A 12,050-nucleotide genomic window follows, 5' to 3' on the forward strand; every position below is an offset into this window, starting at 1 on the left:
ATTCTTTTTTACAATGTCACTGACTATGACTCTGTCCATTCAGAAAAGGAAGGAGCTGGTAAATTACATAATTACCGACCCCTTCCTGGTTCTCTATTGTGACACATCCCCTGCAGAAGCCGGCAGGAGAGTGAAGGCAGCATGGGGGGACGACGGCCAGGAGAGCAAGCAAGGGCCCAGAGACAGCAGAACACAAGTGAACTGGATAGCAGGAGTGGCGGGGGCAGCATACAAAGGAACCAATCTTCTCCATTTTCTTCCTGCAGCTACAGGAGGAAAAAGGAGGACAGCTATTTCTCTACATGCTTCCCCCTCCGCCCCTCCTATCCAGGTGTACAGGGGATTCGCACAGGCCCCCCTGGAGCATGGGGCCTGGTTGCAATTGCAACCCCTGCAACCCCTGTAGTTACGCCCCTGCACAGTGCTATCCCCCACAGTACTTGTGAGCATTCCTATGCGCTGTTTGAATGGGCAGAGACACAGGCAGGAGTTAGCTGAGATAAGCCTGAAAGGAAATGCTGGGATTTATAGTTCCTCTCCCAAAAAAAAACACAATTGTAAACAGCGCAGAGACACAGGCTGCATGACGGCAGGGACACGGGCTGCATGATGGCGGGGGACACGGGTCGATTGACAGCGGGGACACGGGCTGCATAATGGCGGGGACACGGGCTGCATGCTGCATGACAGCGGGGACACGGGTTGCATGACAACAGGGGACAGGGGCTGCATGACGGCAGGGACACGGGCTGCATGATGGCAGGGCATGGGCTGCATGGCGGTGGGGGACACAGGCTGGATGATGAGGGTCACCCTGATGTTGCACAGATGAGGCACAAATGAGCACTGATGAGGCACAGGTGGGCATGAATGAGGCAGACATGTGCATGAATGAGGCAAGGGTAGTGTCGATCGGTGTGTACAGCGTGTGAAGGGAGAGCTGAACTGGACCTGCAGCAGTTTGTTGACAAATGATCGTTCCGTCATTAGATGAAGCAATCACGTAGTAAAGGGCCCCTGTCGTTGGCCCTTTACCACAATCCGCAGGAAGCACGATTCTGGGACGATGTCCCTGTACGCCCTCCCAGAAAATGCAGACCGCGCTGTAGCCATCATTGGGCAAGTAGTTAATCCGCATAGTCTTAGCAATCCGATAGTACCCGTGAAGTGGGGCTTTATATTACCTATATTCCGCAGTATTTGACCAAAGAAGATTACCATACCAGTCCCTGTGAAAATTAGGCATTTCCCCCAATAAATTTGTGTGGTTACTGGAGGTCCTCTAGTATAAGTTTGCCAAGTATGGTGCCCTGAACCCCGTGGTTTGGGCCCTACATTTATAGTAGCGTGGCCTGCTATTTTAATCTATGACAGGGTCATAGTTTGGAAATTTGAGGGGCTACAGCTTGGACCCCAAATGAGTCCATATTTGGCACAGTGGTAGGGGAGGCCTTCCTTTACCACCCCAAACATTTTGGGGTTTGTTAGCCCAAAATTTCCTGGTCAACTTTTTATAGGGACCCTTGAGAGTATGTGGCCCCCGAGCCGTAAGGCACAGCAGGGAGTGCTGGATACCCAAGGAATCCCTTGACTATTCTGCGGTGGTCAGCAGAAGTCCACCCCAATGCAGGTCCCCATGAAAATTAAGCATTGGCCCCAGAAAAATGTGGCCCCTGGGGGTCCTCTAGTAACCCTGTACCAAGTTTGGTGCCCCTGGGCTACCGCAGGGCCCAAGCCTAGCCTATGCTAATAATAATATACAAACTGGCTTTGGGGGTGATGCTTAGTAACCGGTTTTGTGAATACTGCTTAATACCTAACTTTATGACTACTAAAAAGCCAATTATAAAGCATTAAGCCTTGCACACACCACTAAACTGACAGCTCAGGTTGGAGCCGCTGTACTAACAATCTGATGTTAGTACAGCAATCTCCCCTGCTGACCTATTGTTTTCTGACAGGGGAACAACCACCCCCCCGCCAGAGCACTCCGGTCAGCGCCCTCAGCCATTAAATGAGAGCGCTGATTGGGAGCCAGTTGGCAGACTTCTTTTGGTCATGAGCCTTCGACAGAAGGCGGGCTTAATGGCTGGCTTCTGTTGGACCAGCCTCCGTACACATAGGCCAACAGTCGGCCTGTGTGTACTAGGCTTTACTCACAGAGCCATTTATTAAACAAAACTCCTTTTTAACTGGTTCTGTAATGCTTTATAACTGGCTCTGGGGGTAATGCTTTGCAACTGGCTTTGTTAGTACTGCAAAGCCAATTATAAAACTTTACTCATATAGCCATATATAAAGCAGTACAGAGCCAGTTTTATTTTCGTACATCACGGGACACAGAGCCATAAATCATAACATATGGGTTATATAGCCACCTATAGGTGAAGGACACTGGCAACCAATCAGAATTGATGACCCCCTATATAATCCCTCCCATACCGGAAGTACCTCAGTTTTTTCGCCAGTGTCTAAAAGGTGAAGGTCGCTGTGGAGAGGGGCTCCACATGTTTGTTATGTTTCAAAGAAGAAGAAAGAAGATTATGCTATCATACCCCAAACAAAGATCACTGGATCTAAGGAGTTAGCTATCGGATCCATCTAAAACAGTCAATGAACTAAAAGGATGGTACCCGAGCCTGGGGAAGCAGATACGAGGTTTTGCCTGTAACGCTGTCCTTTTTAGGCGCTGCAACCTGGGATCCGGAACCTTGGAATTACCAAGCCCCAAAGGTGTTCCATGCAGGGTGCTCTACAGGTCCAAGGCCGTGGCCCCTCTTATATAGGGTACCCAGTCCTTGAAGGTCTCTAAGACCATGCTCACCGTGAAGAGTGAAGATTGGATTCTTGCTTATAGCAGTTTCTTGCGGCAGGACTGGTGAGTCCATTTTAAATATTTACACAGCAAACAAAAACCTTAAAAGGTTAAAAATTGCAAAATTGTAAATATTTTATGCACTGTTCCCTTTAATAAGATTACAGAGACTTGTGCCAAGTGTATTTCTGCTTGTAATTACATTGTACCAGGTTTATGCAAGATATGTTTAAAGTCTGTTTAAAGCATATTGTTGCTTCTTACCCTGAGCTGATTACCTGAAAGGTTTCAGCTGTGACAAACAAGATTCAGCCTAAACTGCTCTCTCCCTCATTTTTTTGGTGTGTTCTCCCTGGTGCATAAGCGTTTGCATGTTCGCCTCTGTTGGATTGTGTGTCTATGGTGTTAGCCTATTCGCACGCGTGGGAATCTTCGCATTTAAGTACAGGCGTACGCCGCGTGGTGGTCGCGTTCTAACGCGATTTGGCATGCAAGTGGATGCCACGCCGCACATGCATAAAAGGGCACGTTCTGCAAGGAACTGTTTCCAACACACTAGCTTCTGTCACAGGCTGAAAGGGACACAGAGCAACAGGAGCTGGGTTGCATGTGTCACTGTGGGTGTATGTTACTGGCACTAATAGGTCCTGTATCTTAGGTAATCAGTGTTGTGTGCATTAGGCTGTATAAGCTTGGCACAGACCTTAAGTAAACTTTAAAGGTAGCACCTCAAGTTTTTCTTGATATAAAGCAATGTCTGCCCGAAAAAGGGCTGGAGGGAGCACAGTTGGAAAGGGCACTGTGATGCCATCGTCAGGCCCTGTAGATCCTAGTTGTGCTTCCACTGTGTCTACTCCTCCTGATAAGCCAGAGGCAATTAGCCAATCTTAGCCATTACAGTTGTCAGGCATAGTAGCTACTCCGTGTACTTCTGCCACAGCCTATGTTACCAAGGATGATTAGGCATCGGCATTAGCCAGCCTGGAGGGTAGGATTGCTGACATGATTGCAGCACCACACAGAGGAAAGAAGCGGGTTAGATCCCCCTCTCCTGAGCTGCCCCCTGAATCAGTTCAGGATTGGGCAGAGGATGTGGAAGATGTAGCTGAGAGCTCTGGCTTGGCCGAGGAGGATTTGGTATGCACAAATTCAAAGGTTGGCAGTGACAAGGCCCTGGGCCTTAACACTGTGTCTGGACTTGCTCTTTCAAGGTCCAATATTCCACCCTGCTATACAGTCTCTAAATTTGAGGGCTTGGCTATTAAAGCCTTAATCTTGGAAGAGCAGGGTGTGTCTGGCCCCGCAGTTCATACACTGATAAACGCCAGGAAGCTAGTCTCTAGAAATATATTATTACAAGATTATTACAAGATCTGGAAATCCTACATGATTTGAAGCCAGGAAATGGCATCCCCGCACATATATTAATCTGGAGAGTTCTATCCTTCCTGCAAGCAGGGGTAGATATGAAATTAGCCCTGAGCACGATTAAAGGGCAGATTTCAGGTTTATTGTTTTTTTTTCCAGGAACCGATCACTTCCCATTCGTTGGCACAAGCCTTCATCCGGGGAATATTGTGTTTGCTTCCACCAGTGAAGTCACCGTTGTGTCCTTGGGACTTAAATTTGGTGTTGGCAGTTTTGCAAAAACAGCCTTTTGAACCTCTGGAGCAGGTTCCCCTGGTTCTTTTGACCAAGAAACTGGTCTTTTTGATTGCAATAACTTCGGCTAGAAGGGTATGGGAACTAGCAGCTCTTTCTTGTAAAGAGCCATTTTTGATATTTTATCAAGATAGGGTGATTTTACATCCTCACCCAGATTTTTTGCCCAAGGTAGTGTCCGCCTTTCATTTGAGTCAGGACATTATACTACCTTCTTTTTTTTCCAGATCCTCACTCAGAGGAGGAAAGGTTATTGCATTCTCTTCATGTAATGCGTGCACCTAAATTGTATTTACAGGAAGTTCAGATGCGAAAGACCGAGAGCTTGTTTGTGCTGCCAGAAGGGCCCAGAAAGGGGTTGGCAGCATCTAAATCTACGATTTCCTGTTGGATTCGCCAGGTTATTTCCCAGGCATATGGTTTAGTAGGAAAGGTTCCACCTTTTCCTGTAAATGCACATTCTACCAGAGGAGTAGGTGCCTCTTGGGCACATCGCCATCAAGCCTCTATGGCTCAGATTTGCTAGGCCGCGACCTTGTCGTCGGTGCATACGTTAACTTGTTTCTATAGAGTGGATGTTGGGACCCAGGAGGAGTCTGCTTTTGGCTGCAGTGTGCTGCAGGCGGCGGTGTAATCCTTCTGTTAAGGGTCAGATGGCGGTATTTTTTGGTGTCCCCCCTCCCCTTAGTTGCATTGCTTTGGGACGTCCCATATGTTATGATTTATGGCTCTGTGTCCCGTGATGTACGAAAAGAAAAATTGATTTTTATTTTATACTTTTCTACTTTCCCAAAAAACTACCCTGACATTTTAGGGTCTCTAAAAACCTACACCTCTCAAATTTAGATTATATTTGTGGACGCAGAGACTGTTTGATGACACCAGACACTGTGAATTTGGACCGTTGTGTCTGGGTGAATGGAAGACAGGAAGAATACATCATGTTTGTCCTTCCATTTTACTCCTAGTAGTTCTTCCACCCCTTTCTAAGTGGGGTGTTAACTAAAAGAACTAATGACTAGCAATTAGGGACTGCTAGAAATAAAATTATTTGGTGGCAGTGATCCGAAAAATTATACTGACACTGCACTTGTTGGGGAGAGGGACTAAACCCAAGTGCTGACAGTCATTGGGGCTGACCCTGCTAACACTAATCTACTGGGATACTTATATAGTTCTGATTTTGACCAGGATACTGATCCATTCAGACACTATACTAGTGTAGCACTACTCCCTTGGGAGCTGCTGATTACAGGTTCCCTTGGGTTACTATTAGCAACAACATGACATTTTCCCAAGTGTAAGTGTTTTAGCTCAGTCAGGAAACAGTCCAGTAGCTTTGGTTTTTGTGTTTTTTATTTAGAACTTGGCTGGGAGAAGGGAATGAGTGGGATACTCCAACTTTATACACTATGCACAATTGGCTGGGACGACTTGAAAATGCGGAATATCGCTGAGTAACGCTAGTCATGGCTAGGCCCCTGTTTCACTTTGCCCTTGGCTGTGAAGTAGAATAATTGAGCTTCCTGAGGTAAACTGTATCTTGAGGGAAGCTGTATCCTGAGGTAAACTGCACTGTACTGCTGAACAACTTCAGGGCCCTTCCAGGCACCACCTTTGTTCCTAATCTTCAGGGTCAACTACACAGTACCCCCTTTACTGATACACTCCTTGTGTGAGCTAGCTCCTTGATCCCCTGACTTCTCTGGAGTGGTCCCCTCTCCTAGGCAGATCTCCTGGTACTCACGATACTGTTTTTCCCAAGATGATTCTGCCAGCAACTCCACTGGTCAGCACTCTGGATCCTCTGCAGCTCAGCTCCACACCTGGTTCACTAGGCTGACTGCCTGAACCACCTTCCTCCCACCTTCAGGAGGAGAGACAGCCATCCACCTCCTCCTGGGACTTTGCTCCCATCAAAAGATGCCCTGTCACATGTCCCCTCCGTATTTATGGGCAATCCCAGGATGCATTGCAGCAATGCCCTCCCACTGGGACCGCCAAAAAACATGATGTGTCACTGGCTATGTTTCCTCTACTGTCCAACAAGTTCCCTCATTGAACACAGGTGGGACACTCCTTCAGACCCAGTGAATCACACCTAGAAACACGACAGGCAAACTAACAGATCAGGCTCCCCTGATAAGCAGAAGGAGACACTTGATGCTTTTACCTAGCACCTAACTAGGAGGGTGCTACACTAGTAATGGTTATAGTGTGATTATGACAACATTTTTGGCTGTATATCTGCTGACAAACTCCTGTGGTTTCCAATCACTGCAAAGAGCAACAAGGGGGAATGCGCGCCTCTAAACCAGGAAGTTCACCGTGATGTATGTATACGTCACGATGCCTGGGGACGCTACCCACTAGCAGTAAATTTGAATTGACAGTCAGCACTGCCTGTCAAACTTGGCTATTCAAGTCAATGGGGCCAAGCCGAAACTGCGAGCAAATGCTTGGTTCATGGTTATGGTTCAGTAGTCCCAGTGTAATTTGCCATTTGGCAAAATGAAGAATTAAAGGCACTTGGGAGGTAACAGGAATGCCTGACAGCAGCTACTTTTACTCTAAAAAGGGATTCACAGTGGATCACATTTTTAGAAAATAGGGTAGTGTGCACTAAGCCTTAAATACAAAACTTAAAGACAAACAGACAAGCTGTAATTGCTGGAACATGTTCTGCAAGTTTTTGATGAGTCATTATGTAGAAGTTTTAATGTTAATATTTTGGCCCTAGCTCAAACACAATTTTTTTACATTGATATTATGTAGCGCCACGCCCGAAGGAGCCAATTAATAATTATGAGTTCTTTGTCCTGTGCCTCGACTCCAAGGACAACCTCCGCCCCTCTGGTACATAAGTTAAATTGAGAAGCCTCCACAATCCCATGTATGTACACAGTTTTAAAAATATCCCACACCTGGCTTTAGATTACTGCAATAAATATAAAAATGCAATAAATATACACACACCTGGATAAGCAAGTTGATGTATTGGCACCATATAAAATAAAGACAGTTTGAAATAACATAGGCTCACTTAAATAAATTAAATCACAATCAACCACACATAATGAAAACTATGCCAAAATAAAGGATAATCACTTCTTTAGCTTTGACTAGGGTTAATAAGCAAAATGGAAGTGAGTAATGTGAATGAACCTCAAGAAGAATATAACATACTGTATGTAATAAACTACACTATCCTAGAGTGCACTCTAAGGAAATAGGCCCAAAGTGTGGCCCTTTTTGGCAGGAAGAGTTAAGGACAGTCTTTGTTCCTGACTCTTCAGCCAGCTGGGACGTTGGAGCTCTTTATTTTAGGCCTGCAGACAGTGTTAAAGATAATATGTGGCTGGCTGTGAAATCCTAGTGCCTCAGTCTTTGATGACGGATGCAAGTAGTGACAGTCACAGAAAATGGCCGCAAGCGACACAGCAACCACGGCTCCTCCGACCAGATGTCTCCTCACACTCGGTTGCCTGTGACAACTCCAGAAACTTCCACTGCGGGGGGCTGTGTCTTCGGCAGCAGCTTTGTCCTCTGGCTTGCAGGTCACGGTGCAGTGCCCCGATCTCTCTCCCCAACAGTGGGATCTTCCCTCAGTCCAACTGTGGAGAAGTGTAGCCAATCTCTCCAAACGGTCGCCACGTGGTCTCTCCCTGGATCACACTCTCTCCTCCTTCCTGCTGTTGACCCCTTTGCTTCACCTCCTGGAGACTGTAGTTTTCCCCGTTGTGAGTCACAGTGGGGCCGTCAGTTCTTGGGACTACATGTCCCATGGTCCACAGAGAACAGGCAGCGGACGGGCCGGGCTATATAGAGCCTGCCATCTCTCTCATGTCCTGTGCTGCTGACAGGGAAAGGATGGGGTGAGTGGGGGGAAAGGAGAACTGGCAGCTGCATCTCCCTTGGAGTGGCGGCTGTGTACACTCTCCCCATGGCCCGAGTAGGAGAATAACGCTGGGCACCACAGCATCTGCTACAATTACATTAAAGGAGTTGTAAAGTCTCAAGGTTTTTCACCTTAATGCATTCTATGCATTAAGGTGAAAACCCTTCTTGGTTGCAGCTGCCCCTCAGAACCCCCATTATTCTTACCTGAAAACGAATGTTCCAGGGACTAGCACGAGCCCAGCAGCTCCAGCCGCTGTCTCGGGTCCTCATTGGATAGATTGATAGCAGCAGAAGCCATTGGCTCCCGCTGCTGTCAATCAAATCCAGTGACACAAGAGCGGGGGCAGGGCTGAGTCCTGCTGTCTGTGTCAATGGACACATCAGTGGGACTCGTGAGCATGCCCGCACAGGTGCCCCCATGGAAAGCAGCTCTCCGTGGGGCACCCGATGAAGAGGAGGAGCTAGAAGCGAAGCCGGGGCACCCCAGAAGAGGAGGATCGGGGCTGCTCTGTGCAAGGGTTTAGCATGCTTTCCATGGGGGCACCAGTGCGGTAAGTATAACCTGTTTGTTATTTAAAAAAAAAAAACTAACCAATACAATCACTTTAAACCTGAATTAAAGTGTATCTATAGATAACATGATTTCTACAGTACATTGTATTTCAATTATTTTACTTCAAATATTTTTTAATCCTAATAAATCTAAATGATTGTGAAATCTGAAAACTTGAAGAATCCCACACACATTTACTTCCTTGAATCCTGTGACACGAAACGCGTAAGGGCGTGAGCACACGGTCACCAAGGTTACCCGGCATCTGACGTCTACCGGTTTCGTCAAATGACGTCTACTGGAGCGGCCTGTATACCCTTGTATACAGGGTGCGACACCTAGGGGTCACGCAGGTATCTGCAGCCCAAAGTCTTTTTGCTCACAATCCTTTGCAATTGAATGTTTCATTTTCACATTTCTGCTCACTGCAGCACAGAACTTTTGAGGTTTCTTTACTGTGCACAATCACTTTATGATTGGTTCTCTAGATTGGACGCACATCACACATGGTATGTCTAATGAAGAATAAAAAACCACTGCCCTATGTCAGTTTTGTGTCTTTTGTTTTGCACTAGCACTAATGCACTTTATTATCACACCTTTTAAAGGCACACGGTATGTGTGTTTCTTCACTATAAATAGTCTCTGAAAACTATGAGTCACATGTGCACTTTATTAATTATAGCTATTTATTTAATATCAAGCACTTTCATCATTTATTCTACATAACATTTTTTACGTTATTTATTCACCAAGTGTATTTTTAATACGGTAGCGCCGTTTACAACCCCACTAGCACATATTTCACTCTTTAACCCTTTTGGGTTTGGTTGTTGGCAGCTTACACCGGACCTACACTCACTGTATATTCCATAGCGCTGGTCACCTTAGCTACAATTACCACCAAAAGAAAGCTCTATTTGTGGGAAAAAAAGGACATCAATTTTATTTGGGCACAACTTTGCACGACCGCGCAATTGTCCGTTAAAGTAACTCAGTGCCGAATTGCAAAAAATGGCCTGGTCATTAAGGGGGGAAATCTTCCGGTCCAGAAGTGGTTAAGTGGTTTCTCAAGTAACCTTATATTGGATTGTCAAAAATAAATTTTGTTTGTTCAAGTATTATAATGCTGATGTTATAAAATGATGTGACCACAATTGCAGATCTTCTTTAACCACTTCTGGACCGGAAGAATTTGCCCCCTTAATGACCGGGCCATATTTTGCGAATCGGCACTGCGTTACTGTAACGGACAATTGCGCGGTGGTGCGATGCTGTACCTAAATAAAATTGATGTCCTTTTTTTTCCCACAAATAGAGCTTTCTTTTGGTGGCATTTGATGCACTATAAACCAAAAAAGAGCGACAATTCTGAACAAAAAAAAAACATCATTTTTCACTTTCTGGTATATAACATTCCCCAAAAAAAAAAATTAAAAATATATTTTTTTAACACTTTAGGCCAATTTGTTTTCTGCTACATATTTTTGGGGAAAAAAAATCGCAATAAGCATTTTTTGATTGGTTTGCGCAAAAGTTATTGCGTCATTTTTATTGTTTTTTTTTTGTTTACTAGTAATGGCGGTAATCTGTGATTTTTTTGCGGGGCTGCGACATTGCGGCAGACAGATCGGAACCCTGACTGACATTTTTGACACTTTTGGGGGGACTAGTGACATTACTACACTATTCAGTGCTAAAAAAATGCACTGTTACTGTAATAATGACACTGGCAGGGAAGGGGTTAACACCATGGGTGATCTAGGGGTTAAATGTGTACCTAGGGGCGTGGCTTGTGAAATGATCACAGAGACATATGATCCTATGTAGAAGGATCACAGGGACTCTGATCATTCCTGGGAGTAGAACGGCCAGCTGTGTTTCCAACAGCTGACCGTTCTCTCTCAGCGGGGAACGATCGCGTGTGTCTGGTGGCAGTCGGAGCCGCATAAGCGCGCTTGCCCCCTAGCTGCCTCCGCGCGACGACTTATACCTACGGCGGCTCACGCAGGAGCGGCTTCCTGCCGCAGTATAACTGCGGCGGGCGGTAGTAAAGTGGTTAATACATTAGCATATCCATTCATCTCACCGTTTTTTTATTACAGATGTTGCTGTTTTTTCCCCTTTTCTGTGTGATTGCACAGCCTCTGTCATGGCTTTATCATGAAGGGTCCTTAAATGATAGCTTACATCCTCCACAATCTCTGCCTTCACACCCTAGAAAAGAGAGATTCTGTTAAAGGCCATTAACTATTTAAACCCTTAAAGTAGTTTTGGACTTAGAATATGAAGATCTGAGAGATTATAGAGAATATTTAGAAATATTAATTGTGCTAGAACAGTAACCTAAAAAAAAGAACCTTTCTTCACTTCCTGGCATGTGAGTGTGTCTAGACACTGCTACCTCCAATTGCTAGTCTCATGAGATTTGGAGCGAGATTAATAATGTCACTGCTGTGCTGCCCACCATTTTTTTTGCTGGAGGGCCTAACACAAGGAAGGGAAAGGCCTGCCGCTGCTCAGACACACAATGCAGGGCAAAGCATTTTAGGTCTGTAAGCTCTCACGAGCAGGGCCCTCTAAATCCTTTCATCATACCTCCCAACAGCCCCGGATTGGCTGGACTTTCCTGCATCTTCACCTTTTTTTCCACGGTCCCGGTGTACAGGAAGTTTGTCCCGCATCACTATGTTTCAGCCTGGGGTTAGGCCTGTGGTCAAAGCTCAACACTTTTACTTTAGAACACAGAAGCCCAACTTCTGCATTTGAAAGTGAAAGTAACAGTTCTCCTGCGGCTCCTACAACAGCCTCCCTGCTCTGCTCTTAGGGCCGGGACAAGTGCTGGTCTGGCCGAATGCAATGAAAAGGAAGCTCTTGCTACTGTGGATAGAAGAGCGAGAAAGATAACCATGTGGAAGATATTAGAGCTTTAGGGAAGGGGGGAGGGTTGGGGGCAAAGATGAGGGCAGAGGAGGGGGGGGGGTACAGAGGTTATAGCTGAAGAGGGGTGTAGTAATTATATGTGGATGGATGGATTCTGTACCTAGCGTTCTTTTGAAAACTGCACCCTGTGCATAATACACTCCAGAACCCTGCACACTGTACGTAATGCACTCCAGA

The 12,050-nt window shown here is 45.9% G+C and overlaps 1 pseudogene across 1 annotated transcript in view; it reads right to left on the reverse strand.

Moving 5' to 3' along the window:
* LOC309545699 (sterol O-acyltransferase 2-like) overlaps window positions 1-12,050 on the reverse strand; it is a 254,589-nt pseudogene that overhangs the window by 200,192 nt on the left and 42,347 nt on the right. The window contains exon 3 of the transcript XR_014226162.1: window positions 11,020-11,147. The product of XR_014226162.1 is annotated as a sterol O-acyltransferase 2-like (transcript). The remainder of the gene's footprint in view (window positions 1-11,019; window positions 11,148-12,050) is intronic.

Source organism: Pelophylax lessonae (genome assembly GCF_965119305.1).
Source record: "Pelophylax lessonae genome assembly, chromosome: 2".
NCBI classification, from domain to species: Eukaryota; Metazoa; Chordata; class Amphibia; order Anura; family Ranidae; genus Pelophylax; species Pelophylax lessonae.